Here is a 22,191-nt window from a genome sequence, read left to right as displayed (position 1 = left end):
CACACATTGGAAAGGAAAGATGAGGAAATCAGTGTTGAAATCCACTGGTGCCTGTGTCAGTGGCAAAGGCCTCACTTCTGGAAATGGGGTGTGGCCTGCACAGCCTGAAGCTTGGGAGCTTCACCTGCTCACCAGGGGAAGAGAGGGTCAGGGGCCAAGGGCAAGAAGGGAGTGGCTTACAAGAGCCTGGGCCTGAGAGTTTGGCAAGTGAGCTCACCTCCCTGGGCCTGGGTTTCCTCATCTGTAAAAGCAGGATAATAACAGCACTCACAATGCAAGCTTATGACAAAGGTTCAATAAGGTAACGTGTGTCAAGCTTGCAGCATAGTTTCTAGCACAGGGCAAGCACTCAGTAAAAGATAACTGTCATCATCATCATTATTTTGCTTTGGAAATCTAAAACATTTATTCAGTTGACTCTGGGTACATTAAAACCATGAGACTTCACCATCTGAAGGTTATAGATTGAGTTTAAGTCCTTTTGATTAATAAGGTCAGCTACTTTTTTATACTCCGTGAGGATCTCAGGGTCAGGGTTTGGAATTTCATCTTTTTTTTCCTCCAGTAGGCTCTCCCATCTATTTCTGTCCCTTAACGCCCTGGTCTTTATACACTCATAGCACCCAGAGTTAGGTGTTCAGTGTCTGTTTCCTGCTAGACATGCTCCGTTAAGAAAGGACCAGCCTCTCCCAGGCATTGTGTTAATAGGGCATTGATTAAGAATCTAGATTTCATGTATATATTCAAAATCATTGAAAGCAGGATCTTGAAGGGATATTTGCACAGTCATGTTCATATCTACATTATTTGCAGTAGTCAAGAGGTGGAAGCAACCAAATGTCCATCAACAGATGAATGGATAAGCAAAATGTGGTATATGCAAACAACGCAATATTATTCTGCCTAGAAGGGAAGGGAATTCTGACAGATTGCTATGACATGGATGAACCCTGAGTACATTATGCTAATAAACCAGTCACAGGACACATACTGTAGGATTCCATTTGGGATATATGAGGTATCAAAGTAGTCAAATTCACAGAAACAGAAAGTAGAATGATGTTTGCCACAAGCTTCAGGAAAAGGGGAAATGGGGGATTGTTTAATGGGTACAGAGTTTCAGTTTTGCAGTTCTGAGTATCTGTTGTACAGTGATGTGAATATACACTTAACACCACTGAACCATATACTTAAAAATGGTCACGATGGTACAGCCAGGGTGGCTCAGTGGTTTAGCGCCTCCTTCAGCCCAGGGCGTGATCCCAGGGATCGAATCCTGCGTTCGGGCTCCCTGCATTGAGCCTGCTTCTCCCTCTCCCTCTGCCTGTGTATGTGTCTCTCATGAATAAATAAATAAAATCTGTAAAAAAATGGTCACAATGGCAAATTTTATGTTTGTGTTTTTTACCACAATTAAAAAAACTTCAGGCTTCTGAAAAAAGAGGCCTAAGTTACCACTGGACTCCAACATAAACAGGAAAAAGTGTACCAATCTCTTACTGTGGAAATGAGTATTGTATGAGATAGTCACGTAAAACTCGGTGTTTGGCACCTGGCAGGTACTTAATAAATGTTATCTTTGCTTTTATTATCATAAGTGCTTGATAAATATCTGCTGGAATGAATGAATGAAGCAAACATTTGAAGAGTAAGTAACTCTTACTCATCAAAGGGGACTCGTGTTTGGAGCTCTTGTTGGTCTTCCCCATTCCACTGAAGTCTCCTCCCTAATCCTGTAATGGCCTCCCCATTGCTAAAAAAAAAAAAAAAAAAAAAAATGGTCCTATTTTGACTATCAGTGGTGATTGTCACTGTTGTTCATTCTTTCCTTCCTGAAATTTTTTCTTTACCTGGCTTCAGGTACTTCATTTAATGTCTTAGTCTTTTCTGTTTTCCTCTCATCTCCCTGACCTCCCAGTGCTAATGTACCCAGGCCCAGTGGTGGCTTCTCTCTTCTCTTCTCTTCTCTTCTCTTCTCTTCTCTTCTCTTCTCTTCTCTTCTCTTCTCTTCTCTTCTCCTCTCCTCTCCTCTCCTCTCCTCTCCTCTCCTCTCCTCTCCTCTCCTCTCTCATTCACTCCCTAAGAACGTCAGCCAAACTTGTGGCTTCATATACCATTAATACACTGATAACTCCCAAATTTATGTTTCCACCCTGGACCTCTCCTCTAAAATCAAGACTCATATATCCCCTCCCTCCTCGATGCCTCCACATAGATGTCTAACTCAGCATTTTGGTAAACAAGTAGGAGAGGTTCAATTTAATATATCTAAAATAGACTTCCCATCTTAGTAAATAGCAAGTCCACTTCCAATTCTTCAGACCTAAAACCTTGAAGTCATCCTTAACTTTTCTCTTTCTCTCATGTTCCACATCCAATCTGTCAATAAATCTTATCTGTTCAGCCTTCAGAATATATCTAAAAAATTACCCACTTTCTCCCACTGCCACTATCTTGCTTCTAGCTTCAATATTCCTTGCATGGATTATTGCTATTGTCCATGAGTGGCCTCTCTGCCTCTATCTTGAGCCCCTCTCACTCAGTAACTTAATTCCCCAAACAGCAACCAGAGTGATTTATTTTTATTTTATTTTATTTTATTTTATTTCATTTTATTTTATTTTACAGATAAATACAGGTTTAATGATACATTGTTCTTCACACAGACAACTACAGAGACTTTATAATCCCAGGATATATAACCATGCAACACAAACCAATCAACCAATTCTAAAATAAACTTGGCTTCTTACAACTATCCTGTAAATACTGCAGCCCTTGTTCCATCCAAAATGAGCCTCTTCTCACATGAAAAGTTATCACAGAGGAATGAGAAACCTAGCTTTGTGGCAAAAAGGAAAAACCAAAGGAAAAACAGTAACTGGGTGGTAAACTGGTGAGAGCAGGATATGCAGTGCCCTTCACTGTGCTGCTTTGCTCTTCTTACTCTTGCTCTTTTTGTCCCTCTTCTTCAGTCCATCCATGTTAGCTCTCAGTAGGTTTGAGTAAGCCATCTGAAACTTGTTTACTTCTTTGGAGCTCACCACAGTGCTGATCTTTTTTCCATCAGTAGCTCTTAACAGACACTTGTTGTCTGAGGGCTCAAAGCCCTCTACAGAACCTTTCCTTGGAATGGGTTTAGTTCGACCATCATACTTCTTCAGGGTGATGAACACGCTGACCGACAACTGGCACTTCTGGAAGAGTCTGGTCAGCTCCATCAGGAACTGCTTCCTCTCCAGCAGCACCATCCCGGGGCTGCTAGCTCCCAGGCATCAGCATAAGGCTCTAACCAGAGAGATTTAAAAATATAAGTAAGAAAATATGAAAAGCCAGAAGTGAATATTATTCTCAATGGTTCGAAGACTGAAAGCTTTTCCTCTAAGATTAAGAACAAGGCAAAGATGCCTGCTTTTGCCATTTCTATAAATAGAGTAATGGAAGCTCTGGACTGAGTAATGAGGCAAGAAAAGGAAATAAGAGGTATCCAAATTAGAAAGGAAACAGTAAAATTATCTGCTTGCAGATAATGGAGCTTACATATAGAAAATTATAAAGATCCTCCCCCCCCAAAAAACTGTTAAAACTAATAAGTGAATTCAGCAGAGTAGCGGGGTACAAATCAACACACAAAATCCAGATGCATTTTTATATTCTAACAATGAACAATCTGAAAAGGAAATTACAAACACAACTTCGTTTACAATAGCATCAGAAAGAATAAACTACTTAAGAAAATTTAACCAAGGAGAAAGTCTTGTACAATGAAAACTACAAGACATTGTTGAAAGAAATTAAGGAAGACATAAAAAATGGAAACACTTCCCATGTTCGCAGATTAGAAGGTTTAATATTGTAAAAATGTTAATATGACAAAAATGATTTACAGATTTGGTGCAATCCCTATTAAAATTCCAATGATTTTTTTTTTTTTTGCAGAAATGGAAAAATCCATCCTAAAATTCATATGGAATCTCCAGGGACTTCAAATAGCACAAACAATCTTGAAATAGAGGAAAGAAGCTGAAGGACTCATACTTACTGACCTCAAAGCTTACTACAAAGCTGCGGCAATCAAAACAGTGTGGCACTGGCACAAAGACAGGTGGCTAGACCGATGGACTAGAATAGAGAGCCCAGAAATAAACCCTTACCTATACAGCCAAATGATGTTTGACAAGAGTGCCAAAATTATTCAATGGGAAAAAGATAATCTTTTCAACAAACGGTCCTGGAAAATTGAATATCCACATGCAAAAGAGTGAAGTCGGACCCTTATACACCTAACATCATACACAAAAAGTAACTCAAAACGGATCAAAGATATAAATATGAGGCTCAAAACAATAAAACTCTTAGAAGAAAATATGGGACAAAAGCTTTCCAACATTGGACTTGGCAATGATTTCTTGGCTATGACACCAAAAGTGTAGGTAACACGGAAAAATGGACAAAGTAGATTTCATAAAAAAATTTAAAATTCTGTGCATTACAAGACACTATTAACAGAGTAAAAAGGTAACTCACAGGATAGGAGAACATATTTGCAACTTTGATTACCTGATAAGTGATTCATATCCAAAATATATGCAGAACTCCTACACTCAGCAAAAACCAAAAACCAGCCTGTTTCAAAAATGAGCAAAGGACTCAAATAACCATTTCTCCAACCCAAAGAAGATGTAAAAATGGTCAATGGACCCATGATAAGATGCTCGACATTACTAACACCATGATGTGAATGGGAAGTCATGAGGGTGGAGCCCTGTGGATGGAATTATTGCCCTTATGAAAGAGGCTCTAGAGCGCTCCCTCACTTCTTGGGCCGTGTGATGGCACAGCGAGAAGACTGTGGCCTAGAGAAGAGCCCTCACCACACTGGGCTGGCACCCTAGCATCTGACTTCCAGCCTCCAGAATGTGAGAAATAAATTCCTGTTGTTTATAAACTGCCCAGTCTGAGGTGTTTTGTTATGGCAACCTGAATGAACCAAGACACTGAACATTAGGGAAATGTAAATCAAAATTAGATACCACCTCATGCTCACTAGAATGACAACTATTTAAAAAAAAAAAAACCCTCAAAACAACAACAACAAAAAAAACAAAATAAAACAAAACAAAAAAAACAAGACCCCAGAGAACAAGTGTTGGTGAGGAAGTAGAGCTATTGGAACCTTTGTGCACTGTTGGTAGAAATGTAAAGTGGTGCAGCTGCTGTGGAAAACAGTATGGCGGTTCCTCAAAAAATTAAAAATAGAAGTACCATATGATCTGACAATTCCTCTTCTGGGTACATACCCAAAGAAATTGAAAACAGGGTCTTAAAGAGATATTTGACTACCCATGTTCACAGCAGCATTTTTCACAATAGCTAAAATGTGGAAGCACCCCGAGTGTTCATTGATAGATGAATAGATAAGCAAAATGTGGTATATACATACAATGGAATATGATTCAATTCTAGAAAGGAAGGAAATTCAGTAATATGGGTGGTAACATGGGTGAAACTGGAGGACATTATGCTAAGTGAAGTAAGCCAGCCACAGAAACGCAAATACTATATGATCTCGCTTATCATGAGGTACTTAAAGTCGTCAAAATCCTAGTGACAGAAAGGAAAATGCTGGTTGCCAGAGGGTGGGACGAATAGGGAGTTGTTGGACGTGTATAGAGCTTCAGTTTTTACAAATGAAAAGAATTGTGAAGATGGAGGATAGTGATAGTTGCACAACATTAGCAATGCATTTAATACACTTAAAAATGGCTAAGGTGGTAAATTTAAATTAAATTCTATTTTTTTAAGATTTTATTTATTTATTAAGGAAAGAGAGACAGAGGGAGAGACACAGGCAGAGGGAGAAGCAGGCTTCATGCAGAGAGCCCGATGTGGGACTCAATCCCGGGACTCCAGGATCACGCCCTGAGCCAAAGGCAGACGCTCAACTGCTGAGCCACCCAGGTGTCCCAAATTAAATTCTATTTTTAACTGAAATTTAATGTTATGTGTATTTTTACCACAAAAATTTTTTTTCAAAAGAAAAAATACAAGACCATGTTCCTTCTGTGACCAAAACCCCCAATGACCTCTCCTTTCACTCAGTATAAAAGGGAAGTCCTTACAGAGGCCTTCAGGGCCCCCATAATGTGGCACTGCCATCTCAGTGACCTTAACTCCTATGCCCCTCCCACTGGTTCACTGTGCTTCAGCCTCTCTGGCTTTTCTGTAGTTCTTTGAACATGGTTAGCGGGCCTCTGCTCCAGGGCCTTTGAACTTGCACTCCCTGCCCAGAACCCTCTTCCTGCTGATATCTCTGCCGTGTGCTCCCTCCATTTTGTCAGCTCTCTACTCATGGGTCATCTTATCAATGAGGACTTTCTGCCTCCTTTATAAGGATAACACCTCTCCACCAATTGCCTACCTCCCCATACACCCTTTACCTTGCCGTTTTTTTTTCTCCATAACAACTACTACCACTTGACAAGCTGTATATCTCACTTATTAATCTTGTTCATTGTTAATATTTCCCCTGAACTGTCAGCTCTAGGAAGGCAGGGTTCCTGCCTGACTCCTGCACTGCTGTCTTCCCAGAGCCCATCTCAAGCAGACATAGGTCTATAGGTCTAGTAAATATGTGTCCAATGAATGAATAAATGGGTTCAGTATACTCATCTGTAAAGAGGCAGGGACCTACAAGGGTTCTTGGAAACTGTAAGAGTCTATGAATGGTTGAGATTCACTGCACTGTGTCTTTCCTAGAAGAAAAAGCATTGCTGTCTTAACTACCTCAAAAACAACTGCTTGGGGTGAGCTTACTGGGTAATCCCATGGCCCCAACCCAAACTGGAGAATGAGACTTCCCGGGTCTTTCCCCCACTTCTGCATTGACGGACTCAAGTCCCTGCCTCCTAGCCAGCCCCTTCACCTGGTGCCTTAAACAGGAATGCTGTTTGTCCATGGTACCAGGGTGGACTCCTGGATCCTCTGGGAAGAGGGCAGTAGGAATGCAAATGCTCATCTCCAGGAGGCTGGCTTTGCTGGTCACATGCAGCAGAATGAACGGCAAATTCTTTACAAGCAGAGAACAACCCCCCCCACCCCTTCCCCACTGAGGCTGGGATCCTTCCTTCCTGTGCACTGTGGCAAAGCTGCCCTAGCCATGGCATCTGGCAGCATTTCCCCGATTCCCTGGCTTTCTCTCTCCGTTGCCACAGAAATGGGCCCCTGGCACTCCAGAAAGACATATTTCAGGAGTGTTCACTCACACACCCGATTTCTCTCACAGAGGGCTGAAAATACACATGCATACACACGTATGCGTGCACACACACACACACACACACACACACACACATACATACACTGGCCTCTGTGCAGTCACAAAACTACCCCGTGACACCACAGGCATGGGGATGACTGTCACATGGCAGGTACTTAAGGCTCACGTGGACTGCTTATGTGGCTCATGTGCCAAGATGAAGGGGATAGAACCTCGATTCACAAATGTGATAATCTTTGCAAAAATCTCTCCCCCTCACCCCCTTGACTTCAGCTAAGAGGCAAAACCAGGGGAGGGGCCTTTTGCTTTAAAGCAAATCAAATCATTGTTCTCAGTCTTTTCAGTGGGAAGAAGACCAATACCTCGCTCTACTTAAGCACGGCTGTGATCACTTTTCCCTCACAGCGCCTGCACTTCATCATGCAGCTGTAAGGAGGGTATGTCATGCTTTCCAGGCTGTGAGGGCCCGCTTTGGACTCAGGTTCTTTTTGCTTCTCTTGATGTACCAGAGGGGCCTTCAAAGTTCTGGAAGGAGTGTTGTGTACTGGAGCAAGTGGAGCCATGGGGAAAACGGACAGTTTGGCATTTACAGATGAGATCTGTACATGTACGGACATATCCAATGTACAAGCGTCTATAGGCACATACAATGCATATATCTACAGAGATCAGTTTCACACGTCACACACATATATACGTATATGTGTACCTATATGTATACATCCAGATACGTATACCTCAGCCCCACATATACTCCCCAGGCACAAATGGGCCCGTTTACAACTACCTTCTTCCGTGATACTTAACAAGCACCCATCTGCATATGTAGCACATCTACCTAACAGCATAGCCAAATGAGACCCTTCCTGTGATGATTTTACAGAGATCCCCCAAAATTGAAAATAAACAATAGGTGGCACTTCCCCACCCATTGCAAAGTGAAAAGGCACTCCACCTATGCAGAACTTACTAAGGTAGCAGGGTGGAGGGAACCTAGCTTTTCAACCCTGAGCCCCAAACCACTCAAGGGTGTAACAGCATTGATGTTGAAGAGATTGAGGGGAAAGGCATTCCTGGGAAAAATTGCTGGAATGCTCTGACATTTTCTCTTGGCCTCATGTATAGACAGGAGACGGGATTGCTTCCTTGTCATTTCAAGCCTATGGCTAGAGACCCAAGGAGAGCTTGGCCTATCTCTGGAGTTTGGGGGAATCCACTGGGCTGCTGTTTGCCCTTCATCTGAGTGGTCTACAGGCAAGAGGACTCTAGACTGAGAAGAAAGAGGAAAGAAAGGTTCTGAGCTGGGAATGGCCAGCACTCCAGTGTTTGCCAGGGCAGAGAATGCTTGAGTATTTTTCATAGATATGTGGACCATGCAGGAGGGCGGCTGGAGACTTTACCTAAAAAGGCCACCTAGATGCAATGACCCCAATGATGAGTCTACAGTGGGTGAGGGAGCTGGTATTCCAGTCAACAGAAATAGTCCCTGCCTTACAGGAATTGCAGTTGGGAGACCTTCCCAATGACAAGGGTTTCTAAGAACCTACAGAGTACCCAGGAGAGAAAGAATCAGGTTTAAACCTCTGCCAAGGCCAGAGGAAACCAAAGCCAAGAACTGTGGGGGCCAAGGAGATCAGCTCTCCCCTGCCTTGCCCTCTATTTCACCTGAAGGAGCAAGAGGAAGCCTAGGCAGTGGCCTCCCCATCCCTAAGGAGGCCCCGATTGGGTGGGGAGACATGCCTTTACTTTAAATAAAATTTGGAGTTTCTTCAATTACCCAGCCTGGAAATTTTAATTATGGAAATGAGAGTATTCTTGGGACTATAAGTGTCTGGGGAGGATCTGTTATTATGTAAGATGAGTGACCAAAGAAATTATGGCCGAGTTTCCACCCCTCAAAGATTTCATCCAAAGTGGCAGAGAGAAAGGAGTCTAGCCAGCAGTTTATAAGGGCAGTCATAAGAAAAAATGAGATTCTCTGGCTGGTGTCTGAAACCTAAGGTATTATACTTTTCTACCAAGGGCTATACTTGCTACAGAGTCAACCTGATGAGGTTGACTGGCAATGAGCCTCTGTCCCAACCCACTCTCCCATTAACATGCATACCCTCTTTGTGACTCTGGGCAATACACTAACTTAATTTCTTTACCTAAACCATAACACACACACACACACACACACACACACACAGACTCACAGGCCATTAACACCATGGATTTGCTGCAAATAAGCCATAGCCAAACTGGGAAAGAGGGCTTCAGCAACTACTACAAAAATACATACTCTTTTTCCTTTTAGACTCGTGGATAACATGTGAAAAAATAGCATGTTTGAGACCCCAGATGATGATGTCTTATTTTTCAACATTTTTAATCTTTGGCTAAAAAAGTTGCAGTGTGACCTTAGACCGTATGTTGGATTGAACCAGTAGAAATTGCAATGACCTACAAAACTATTTCATAAGCTTTGACCTAATATCATATCTTGTTGAGATTCTATATATAAAATGAGGATAATATCTCATACCCAGCAGGACTGTTGTGGAGATTAAATAAAGAACAAATACCAGGACCTAACCCCGTAGGTAAATCCACCAGTTTCCAGTTGTATCTTGGCCACAGATCAACAGGAATGAGGTACCCGGCTGCCTATAGCTTGTTGCTTGGTTTCCAGTGTGTCACCCTCCCTAGACTCTGGGGGGCCAAAGCCTTTTGAGCCCTTTGGTCCCATTCTCTCTTTCTACAAGGGCTCTTTCTCATTCTCTGAATTTTCATTTTTATAGCCTCAGTGTTTGAGATGTAACTCCTCTCTTTCTGAGAAAATCATTACTATTGTTTTTCTTGTTGTTCCTTGGCAGTTTTCCATGGCAGACGATGCTCCCATATTGTCTCTGTTACCCTTCGGTCCCCTCTTTTTTATTTGGTTTGTCCCAGGGGCTTTGTTTGGTTGTCTAGTAGCTTTGCTAGTGTTCGTATTTAATGGCTGGAAAGCTGTTTGGAAGCTCATCAGTAGAGGTTTGTTATTGGTGGGTTTCACTATTATTTGAAGAAGTAGTTAATTGGTTTTGTTCTTAGGGTCATCATCTTCCCTAGAATGGAGTCCTTCAATCTCCTGCCTGAGGGTTATTACTCTGGCACCTAGTACAGATCTCTGTATTCAGTGTGGAGACTTTCATTTAATATCCCTCTGTAAAATGAAGTCTTTGGCCCTATTCTTAGATGTGATCATGTCTCTCCAGCTCCACTTCAAAAAGGAATCCAGGCTTTGTTGTGTTAGAGGAGAGATATTTTTCTGGATTTAGTGGTTGAGGGAGAGAGTGGTAGTAATTCTGGTGGTATTGGTGATGACGGTGATGATGGTGGTGACGATGGGTGATAATGGTGGTGGTGGTGGTGATGGTGATAATGATAATGATGTTAGTGGTGGTGATGATGATGTTGTTGGTGGTGGTGGTGATGATGGTGATGCTGGTGGGGGTAGAAGTGATAGTGGTGGTATTAATGGTTCTTGCTGTTTCCTGCTACTTCAATCATCCCTACTATTTTCAGCTCTACTCCTCATCCAACCTCCAAGCTACCCAGTGTCTCCAATTCCTGAGATGTTCTGGAGGCCTCTGGCTTTTCTCGTGTAGGCTTAGGTTAAAGCTTTCTCTAGTTGGCAAAGCCGGTTACTATTCATCCATCTGCTTTCATAAAATTAATTGACATATCTAAGCTTCTGTTCTTTTTGTTTTTGTAAACTTACATTTTTATATTCCTCTGTCATTTTAATGGCATTTGAGAAAGAAGCAGATATAAGTGGACAGATTTGATTTCCACTGCCCTTTTAAACACCTAAATTTTGCTTTTTTATCTTATTTTCTGCTTTTTTCCCCATTTTTAAAAATTGTCAACATGAAGAATTGAAAGCACATTGAACATTCCAAAATAGCTAAGAGCTATGAGCTTATCTCTACCCCATATAAGCTCAGACACCAGGGTCCTGGATTTCTCGGGGAATGAAAGAGACCTGAGCCACTTCAATTTTTTTTTTTTTGTATTTCTGAGTACATTTTTAAAAATGAAGACATGATGAAACAAAAGTTAGGAAAACAAATATTTTTTTAAATCATTGCATTTATCAAATTTATGGTTTCAATACTGAAAAAATTATAAAGCAACATAATTATGCTATTCACAAGATAATTACAGGATTTATTAAAATATTAATTCATAACACAGAGGCAGAGTGGTACAGTAATGAGATTTGAGCTTAAAACAGTGTGATGAATATCTTCTTTGAATTCTACCTCAACTCAGAGAGAACATTATCCAACCAAATCTTACGGCCCCCACGGATATGGTGCCATGAGTATGCTGCCACTCTCCATGTGTCCCTGCCTCCCCCCAGCACACACACACCCCTGTGATGAGATGCATCCCAGAACATCAACGGTGCAGCCTTCCACTGGAGGCAGTAAGCAGAGTGGCAAAAGTTTTCCCTGCACAACGAGCCAGGTGGGTCAGGTGTGGGTAGCAACACATCACATTGCAGTAGCCGCTTTGCTTTGACCATTAGGCACTGGCCCAGGACTTGCACATGACTGTCTCTCTGAAACTGAATGTCTCTTGGGCCTTGGTTGGTAACCAGGAAGAAATTAAGTGACCAACATGACTTGTCTCCCTTTAAGATATTCAGGCTACTGAAACTCAGCTCTAGAGGGACTTGGAACCTCGGTGAATTCTTCTCTTTTCATCCAACCCTAACAGTTAAAGAAATTATATACAGAACAAGAAAAAAATTACCCACCATCTGACTACTCACCAGCCAAGCAGATCACCCATTTTCATTTTTCCTGTTTTCTTCCTATTTATCTACCTAGTCATAGGTTGATACACATGTACACACGCACATATCTTGAAATAAACAGACCACTGGGCTGAAAGTCAGGCAGAGCTAGGTTCAAATCCTGTCTCGCCTCCCGCTTCTTTACCAAATGCATGGCCTTGGGTGTGTGACCACCTCCCTGAGCTCATCTGTCATCTGTACAAATGGAATAACAATAGTATCAACACCATAAGATCACTTAAGGATAAAATCATGTGAAATAATATATGAGAAATGCCAGTCACGATGCCTGCTACATAGTAGGTGCTCAATAAACAGAAGCTAAGGTTATTGTCATTGATTCTTTAAGAATGTTGTTCAACAAACATTTATTAAGCATTTACTACGTGTCAGGCAGCAGGTAGAGAGAAAACAGAGAGCCTGCCCTCCAAAACTACATCATCCAGATCTAGATACGAACATGCTGACAGATAGTGAGTGTCCTGTGCCAGCACGTGAGCTAGCGAGGAGGCCTGACTGGAGCTGGACTAGGGAGATGGGAAGGTGACACCAGGCTAGGCAGGGCTTGGTTCATGCAGACTGTGGGGCTGCAGGGAAAACCTGCAGAGAGACAGGCTGGGGTTCTGCCTTTTTATACTGAACAGCAAATCACAAGCACTTTGGATGTTGCGACGTAATCTTCCCATCATTTGTAATGACTGCATAATATTACACTGCTTTGGGGGTCCTGTACTTTCCCTTCACCTCTCCCGTCACCTGGGCTTAAGGTCACCAATTTGGAGCTATTAGTGATATCACCACAATGAACACACACGTGACAGTTTTCCTTTTGAGAAAGACTTTCGTAGGATAAATTCTAGGTCAAAGGGTATGAACATTTTTTACTAGCTCTCAGAACTCACTGCCAAGTTCTTGTCAAAGAGTTTGCACACTGGATATTAGCATAATTTTGTGCTAGAACAGACAAAATTTTGTGTCAGAACAGACAAAATTGGTATACCACTGTTGTTTCCATTTTCATTTCTTTGCTGAGTTGTTTGGTGGAGGCAATTGAATTGAATGAATACCTAGGGCAGGCATAAGGGATGAGGAGTGCAGGAAATTGTGAGTGCAGGTTGGTTTTGGGACTCAGATTTGGGGGCTGGGATTTCTGCAAAGCCCAGCCTTGGTGAGGGGCAGGAGGAAAAGGAGGCTTCCAGCTGACACAATTGGATTTCTTAATTGCATTGTTTGTATTTCCCCTCTCTTCTGTGGCTGACTAAATGAATAATTAACATCATAATAATCACCACTGAATGTATGCAACAGGGAAAAAAGTGTCATTTCTAATCCTGACTGCCTTTTCAGGAGGGTGGTAACTATTAGATAGGGACTCCTTATTCTTCTGAGCACTTCGAAAGGTTTGGAAAAGCAATCAAAACTAGGATAATATTTGTGGATCTTCCATTACTGATGGGAAAGGGGTTGCTGTTGTTGTCTGCCTGTACCTGTCTACCCCAATCCCAGGGAAGGGCAGGGTGAAGGCCACCTCATGGTAGAGAGGAGTAGACTTTTCTGAAGTCCTGGGCTGAAAGAGGTGAGGAAGGGGAGGCCAGTTCCTCCTGCTCCCTTGTGCGTGTTCTGCCGGAAAGAGAGGTGGTGGTGGCAGCAAGAGGCCAGAAGGACTGTGTGTCTGGTTTCTCCAGATCAAGAGGGTATGGTGGACATGTCCAGGTAGGACAGAGGATCCTGAGAACATGGGATGGGCAGAGGAGAAGGTGTGCTTGTGGCATGCTTCCCTGGACATGGTGAGCGGGCTGCACAGCAGGAGGAGCACTGCACAAGGCTGCGTCCAGCTGTGCAGCCCATGCAGGAGCGCATGGCTGGATAAGCGAGCCTGAGGCAGCAGGAGATGTGCCAGGTTTCTGTAAGTTCCCAGGGACCCCAGCAAGGAATGCTGACACACTGAGAAGGACTAGTGTGGGTGGACTTTGGAATCAGAGGTGAATGGCCAGGACCATTCACCCAGCAATGAGTGGGCACACAGTGCCCCAAAGGCCAGTTGAAGGCAGTCACCCACAGCAGGCAGCAGCCCAGGGACCAGACTAAACATCAGACAGCTCAGGCTGGTATAAGACTACCACTGATTGTGTGGCCTAAACAGCAGACATTTGTTTCCCACAGTTCTGGAGGCTGACACATCCAAGATCAGGGTGCCATTATGGTTGTGGTCTGATACACCCTGGTTTGCTATCTCTTTACTGTGTCCTACAGTGGGGACCCGAGAGAAAGAAAGAGCAAGCTCCCTTCCTTTTCTTACAAGGACACTGACCATCGACCATGGGGCTCCATCCTTATGACCTAATCACCATCCCACTCCATCTGTTAATACCATTCCCTTCGGAATAAGGGTTTCAACCCATGAATTTTTTTTTTTTTTGGGGGGGGCGGATACAAACATGCAAGCCATAACAGAAGAGACAACTTGAGAGCCAGCAAGATGCCAGAGGGTTGTGTACTTTGAGGTGATCTTCCTTCCTTTGACATTCAAATGTCCTAAAATCTACTCAGCTAACTTAACAGCTTGTTGTAAGTTGAAGTTTTGTGAAAACCATAATGAAGCTCAATTTCCAATCCAGGTGGATGTGGAATAGCATAAGGCTGGAATGCAGAAGCAGGAGACCCTAAGGGTGGTGAGGGTGGGGCCACACAGAAATCTGGAAAATGAATGGGGAGAGGCTGTGGATTTTCAAGCCTGTGACACTGGGTTGCTCCAGCGGCAACTGCACAGGCTATGCACAGAACAAGGGCATCCAGCTTCGGCTTCAAGGGCAAATGGAGCTGAAATCCCAGACAAGCTGCCTTTTCCTAATATGCTTATAGTCCGACCCTTAGCAGGGTTGGGCTGGGTGGGGGAGACTGGAATATCTGGCCTGTTGCCTCTGGCCTCGATCAGGCTCAACCATTTATCACAGGATACCATACAAGTATGACCATTTCCTATGCACCCAATTCAGTAGAAATGTGTGTCTAGTACAAATCGAGATGTGCTATAAGTGTAAAGTGCATCCCAGATTTCAGAAACTTAAAACAAAAATAAGAAACTCCCTAATAGGTTGTTTTATATTGATTATATGCTGCAATGTTAATTTTTTGAATAGATTAAATATGCTGCCAAAATTACTTGCATTACTTTTTACTTTTTTCAAGGCCACTACTAGAAAATTCAAAATTACATATGTGGCTCCCATTATATGTACGGACTGTGCTGCCCTAGGAAGAAAGTTAACATTTTGCAGAAAGAATAAATGGTTTTGTCTGTCTGCAAGGGTATTATATACATGTATGTGTGTGTCTGTGTTTAAGAGTGCAAGTATGTGTGTGTGCGTGTGTGTCTGTGTACATGTGCATGTGTGTGAGCATATCCATGTGTGTGTGAGTGTGAGTGAGTGTGTGTGTGGCCGAGCCATTGAAGGGAGGCAGAGCAGGCCCAGTGGTAGGCCAGGATTCAGCAATCCAGCAGCTGTTGGAGGCCTACTGATGAGGAGACTGAAATAGCAACTAGAAGCAGAGTGAGGGAGACACTGGGGCTCTCAAGATTCCCCGAAGGAAGGCCCGAGAAGCAGCACAGTGGCATATGAAAGAGGAGCCCGCCAGCTGTTGAATGGCCCTTGCTCACACCCCGTGTTTCCAGGCACAGACTAGCCTAAAGGTGAGGAGGACAGGCTTTGAAGCCAGATTGCTCAGTTCAATTCCTGGCTTCTCCGCTAACTACCCATGTGACCTTGAGGAAGTCACTTAACTTTGCTGGGTCTCGGTTTATTCAGCTGTAAAGAGGGCATCTATTTATCATTTGGAACTTACCATCGGGTCATTATGATGCATTAATGTGTTCGTGGGTGTAAAGTGCTTCAAACAGGTCAACTGGGTCCGGCTTAGCCACAGCCTCCTCTCTCATTTTGCCAGGAGAGTGTGGTCTTATGATTAGATGAGCCTGGATCTTGTGCCCAGCTCAGGTGGACAGGCAGTTGGGTCCATCACCCCAAGACAGGAGAGAGGCAGGGAAGTGGGCCAGCAGATACACATGGCAGCTGTCTGGTCTCCTTCATCGCTGGGCTCTGTGACCTTGGGCAAGTGGCTCAATGAATCAGTAGCCCAACTTCCACATTTGTAAAAACTTCCTAGGGAAGTTAGAAGGATTACAGAGTCTCTGCCTCACCAAAGGTGGCCAGCAAATACTTTAAGGCAATATTGCTGTCATTGGCAACAAGGAGCTGACTTTCGGTCTGGGCTAGACAATGACCCAAATTGGGGAGCCGTCCTTTCTGACGATCAGATCACACACACCTCAAACTCTCAACTCAGTGCCAACAGGAAGGTCAGCTGGGACTTTTGGGCTGAGACCTGCTGGGTGGGCCCTGGTCTGTGTCTGTTTAATAAACATCCCCTAGCCTCCTGGAAGGTTCCCTTCACTTGCTACACAGTTTTGGTCCAACCTGTTCTCCTTTTGTAGCTGGGATTTTGTAAGAGGCCAAATTCCAGGCTGGGGCAGGATAAACAAGATTGCATGGCTAATGATTGGTGAGTTGGTCTGGAATGCAATTTACCACAGGTTGCAATGGAGGGCAGTTGGTCACCCCCTGGACAGTGTACAGGGAGGTTGTTAAAACAGGAAGGAGAGTCCACGCTCTGTAGGATGGCTGCTTGGCATTTTTCTCTACCCCTTTTTTAAGAAATGGAGACACCTGCTACCAACTGGCAATTCCCTGCCTCAACCTGATTTACAAAGCAATAAAAGCCTTACATTTGTCTAACATTTTGTATCTTACTCAATTCTGCTACTACTCCGGTTTTACAGGTGGTGAAACGAGCTCAGAGAGGAGAAGTAACTCGCACAAGGACACACAGCCAGCAAATGGCACAGCCAAGACTCGAAAATTTTCCACAAACCAAATGAGGCAAAAATAGTATTTGTGCTTGGTCTTCTGGAGCCAAGGCTAACCCTTCCCTCCCTCTGGGTAGGGACACTTGAATTGAATGAAATCGGAGTGAGGGGAATGGGATGGTCTCCTGTTCTAATGTAGCTATCATTATGATGGAGAAAGATTTTTCTTTTTTCCTAGCTCAGAATTTTAGAGATCTGCTTTCTTGACCTCACACTGTTCCTCTCTGCTCAAATGGAACTCCAGTCTCTCCAACACCACTCTGATGCGCACCCCACTTCTAAAGGGATTGCATGGTCGCACAGCCGAAGGAAGAGATCCGAGTTCAGTTCCTGTTGTCTGACCTCAAGCAAGTCACTCGGTCTCTCTGGACCTCAGTTTTCTTCTCTGAAAAAGGGGCATGTAAAGTTGAGATGAGCTCTGGAAGCTCACCCATGCTTCTAAAGCTTCGTGGTTCTCTGCCTGCAGCTCTGGCACAGAAGAGCCAGGCCCAGGGCAATTTCTGACCCTTCTCTGCACCTTGGTGCCCTGTCCTGCTGGGGACATGTGCAAGTCTCCCCAGGCCTCCGTGGATGGCCCCAGCTGCCCTCTCCAGTTAGCTCAGCACAGCATTCGTGAGAACTGATGGTGGAGATAAAGATAGACATGCTGAAATGAGGCATGCGCGCTCTCTCTCTCTCTCTCTCTCCTTTTCTCTCTCTCTGCCCCACGCAGCCTTCCTCCCTCAAGGCAGCTGTGGACTGGCCTGGGGGAGGACTGGTTACCATTTCAGAAGGAGCAACATTCGGGGCGGGCAGGTTCCATGAGCTCATTCTTCTAATTGTTCTGGCTGGTTATTGTTTCTTCTGATTTATTTCCAATTAGCACCAGGGAGCCCAGCTTGGGTTTGACTCTGCCAGTTTCCCAGAGCCAGTTCTCAGCTATTTCTGGCTTGGACAGGCCCAAAGCCTTCCTGCTTCCATGCTAGCTGCCACTCGGGGAGGGCCTCCTGGGCACTTACGCCACGTTGCCACCCTGGCAACAGCACTTGTGAAACTGGTCTCATTGTCACCATTTTACAGAAGTGGAAACTGAGGCTCAGTGAAGCAAAGGTACTTGCCCAGGTTTCCGCTGGCAGGAAGTGCTGAAGGTGAATGCTGTCTTAGAGACTGCCAAATGCACGTGCATTTCAGTACTACCATGCTCGCCACACTCTTCTACTGTGCCTAACGCGCTGCCCTGCCATTGCATTGCTTGAACTGCTTAGAAACAATTAATCCACAAATAAACCCTAGGCCTTGTCTTCCAATCAGAAACCCAGATTCTGTGACATTCCGGCTGTTTCTGAGCTAGCCGGGAGATCTCCTGGTCATATTAGGAATAAGCAAAGCCATTTGGGTTTTAATAACATGGTGAGAAAATGGTGTGACTTTAAAGTCTTTATTAGCCCTGGAATGCATTTTCCAAAGCAGGAATTAGCTGACACAGGCAGAGTGTCAGCTGGAAAAACAAGGTCTGGGTTAGGTGGCCCAGAAAAAAAACCTGCTTTGGTGCCCAGAGCCTCCCATTGATTTCAATTGCTGGTTAGCACAGGCCAGCAGAATAATTGTCCCATCGGTGAATGTGCCATTAGAAATGACCCCACACAGCTAATGGGGGTTTAATACTGGCTTGCTTGGTCCTTGGTATGGTTCCTGCTCTCATTTTTAGTAAGAAAATTACCTGTCTGTCATTCCCTTTAAACTTGCACAGTAATAATTAGCCAGGCCCCAAAGAGAAGCTGGTTACCCTTAACCTTGGCTGGATGAAGGCTCAGTGACCCATTAAAGTCTGTGAAGTCATTTGACTCTGGCTGGCTAGGGAGGTAATGTAGCAGATATTTGATAGAAAATGGTTATAATAACAACTCACATTTGTTCATCATTTCACAATCTTCAGAGCTCAGGGCCACTTTGGGGTCATGAGCAAGGATTCTCACCAAGGGGTCAGCAAACCATGGCCTACTGGCCAATTCGGCCCACCTCAGATTTTTGCAAATAAAGTGTTATTGGCATACTCTGTGCCCATTGATTTACACTGTACATGGCTGCTTTTGCATCAGAGACTGTATGGTCTGCGAAGCCTAAAATATTTACTATCTGACCCTTGACAGAAAGAGTTTGTTGACCTCTGCTCTAATTCACAAAAGCCAAGTTTGAATCCCGAATCAAACACTCACCAGCTGTGTGATCTTGGGCATATTGCTTTATCTCCATCCTCTGCTTCAGTTTCTTTGTTAATTAAAGGTAATAATAGTATCTGTGTTGTAGATGCTACCAGCCCTCACTGACTCCTTCAGTAACACCCACTCCCTTAAGCTTGGGCATGACCAGGGCACTTGCCTTGAGCGATGAAATGTAAGTGGAAGTGGGTGTGCATCTCTTCTAGACAGAAGCATTTAGAGCTGGTATGGGCTTCCTATGCTCTTTCTCAGCCACATTGACTGAAGCAACCATGTGGCCTGGGTTTACAACTACAAGATGGTCAGCTGGTTTCTTTTTTTTTTTTTTTTTTCAGCTGGTTTCTTAAATGATTAAAATGGTTAGAGATCCCCTCCACTCGCAAAGGATGTTTGAGTGAGAAACACATTTTTGATGTTTAAACCAAGATCTTTGCATCACTTGTCACTTCAACAAATTCTAGCTTATGATAACTGACCCACTTTACAGTGTTTTTCTTAAAATTAGATGAACTAGGTGTGTAAGATCTTTAGAATAGTGGTTGACATATAGTAAGTACTCAGTGGATGTTAGCCAAAATTACTAGTATCATGGTGTCAGTTGTTATTAATAAAAATGTATACTATTTTCATAAATTATCTCATTTTCAAGCTCACAATGACTATGAGGTAGTGACTATTATCTTCACTTTTCTCTAGTAAGCATCTAATGGATACCTGTTTTATGGTAAGTAATATGCTAGACTCTAGGGTAGAGAAATAAATCAGAGAAGCTTTTGGCTCATAGAGGGAAGATCTGTCTAACTCAGACTTTGGAGTGGAAGTGGTATTATAGGAAGGCGTCACAGAGCTGAATCTTGGAAGGTAAGTGGAGGTTTACCAGATGGAGAAGGGAAGGAAAGGCATTCCAGACAGAGAGAACCAGCATATGCAATGACACAGAAGCTGAAATTATATGCTCTTTTGGGGCAAACATTGAGTGGATTGGTGTGTTAGACAGACAAAACTTTGATTAGGAATATAGCAGACAATGTAGCTTGGCCATGCAATAGACATTTGCAATCCATTTCTCCCTCACCAACTATACCACATGGAGAGAAGCAAGATAGAGGCTTTATCAGAATTCACCTTGCTAGAGATTACCGTGTGACACTGTGTCAACCAAAAAGATGTCAAGAGAAGGACTCCAGGGCAGGGGTAGGGGGCTGCAGATTAAAGCAAAGAAACCAACGAAGAGATCTCACTGTTATGTGTGAGTGTAATGTTCTGGAGTTATGGCAGCCATCTTGTGACAATAAGAAGAAGGACAGGAGAACTGGAGAGATGGAACCAATGAAGTACTGCTAAAGCAATCCTGGAAGGCACGTACTCCCAGATTTCTTGACAAGTAAACAATATGTCTTTGTCATTTAAGTGACTACTCATCTGTTAAAGTCCAAGGGGAATTTTGAGAAATGAGGCTGGAGACGTTAGCAGGGCCTAGATTAGGCAAGATTCCTAAAAGCAAAAGGGGCACATGAAGAATTCTGCGTAGGGAAGGGAAATTCAGGCTTATAGAGGGAAGGAAGTCACTTCTCAGGATCCCACTGCTGATAGGTGTCAGAGCTAGAATTTGCACAAAGATCTTCCAAGCCATAGACCAAGCCTCTTCCTGCGGCTGTGTAGGGCATTTTCCTTTTCAACTTGCTTGTGGCTTGTTTTGGCTCATCGATTATTTCTAACTGCACACTGGATGAATTGAGACTTTTCCAAAGCTTATTCCTAATTTGAGACTAGATCTGTGAATTTCATAAATAAGGAGACTTGAGAAGGTAAGAGAAGAAATCGCAGAAGGTGAGAAGTTAAAATAACTTAGGGCCCAATTGGCTTGGAAAAAGACTTACAAAGACCAGGACATGGGGGAAACTAGAAACAGGAAGGATGGCAGCAATCCTTCCACCATCTTGGTCTCATTGGCCGAGAAGTAAGTTACAGCCACAGCATGCTCTCTCGACTCTCCTTGGTTTACATCTCTCTGGCATACGTTGTTCTGACAGGCACCTATGAGACCCTGAGCTACTCAGAGCCAGCACAGTGCCTGAATCATCTGTGTCTCTCAGAGCCTGGCTTCATGTATGTCCCAGAGTGGGCACTTACCAGTACCTGCCTCACATAAACTGAAACTTAAGTCAAAAATTAGGGGTGTCCTTATCTCTAAGGTGGCAGTATCAAAAGACAGTGTCACAGGTCATCCCCATTTTTTTCTCCCTCAGCCTCCTTGAGCCAGATGGGCTCAACTCACACATCAGATCCCTCTCCCTGCACCCCCAAAATCCGGCACCAAAGACCAGCTGAAATTCATTCTAGTTTAAGATGTAAGAAGGCCAGTTCTGAGACCCAAATGACCTGGCACTGCCACTTATTAGCATGACTTTGGGCGAATAATTTACCTTCTCTTTGTCTCAGTTCTCTCATCTGTATTAAGAAATGATTGATTTTATATACTTGTGAGGATGGAGTGAATTAATACCAGGAAATGCTGACAATAAGCACCTGATACATGTTCTTATTGTTATATTATGATTTTATTAGTTGTCACTGGTATTATCATGCTTTGAGGCAGCCCTCAGGACCCTGATCCTACGTAGACTCCACTCCAGCTTATGGTACACAAATCAAATCTTGGCTAGGGTATTTCTAGCTGCTGGCATCCATCCTGCCATTACCCACTCTAGATTTGGAATTAATCAGAACTAAGAGACCAGCGTTCCTCTCTGGATCCTGGCTTAGTCAGGCCCTCAGGCCCAGTGTCCCCTGTTGCCCCAGGTAGGATCAGCCCTGACCCCAGTTCCTGTCCCCTCCACCCCCGCCTCAGCCCTGCCCCAGTCTTGCCCCCTCCCACCAGCTCTGAACTCTCGAGGGTGGGGAAGGGGAAATGTGCCCTGGCGGCCCTGCCCCCCTGAGCCTTGTCTGTGTTTTCCCACCT

General features: G+C 43.8%; 1 pseudogene; it reads right to left on the bottom strand.

Moving 5' to 3' along the window:
* Positions 1–2,672: 2,672 nt before the first annotated feature.
* On the bottom strand, positions 2,673–3,288 carry LOC144311857 (signal recognition particle 14 kDa protein pseudogene; annotated as a pseudogene).
* Between the last annotated feature and the right edge of the window lie 18,903 nt (positions 3,289–22,191).

Source organism: Canis aureus, chromosome 4 (genome assembly GCF_053574225.1).
Source record: "Canis aureus isolate CA01 chromosome 4, VMU_Caureus_v.1.0, whole genome shotgun sequence".
Taxonomy (NCBI): Eukaryota; Metazoa; Chordata; class Mammalia; order Carnivora; family Canidae; genus Canis; species Canis aureus.
The sequence above is the reverse complement of the archived record's forward strand: the minus strand, read 5'-3'. Positions and strand labels throughout refer to the sequence as shown.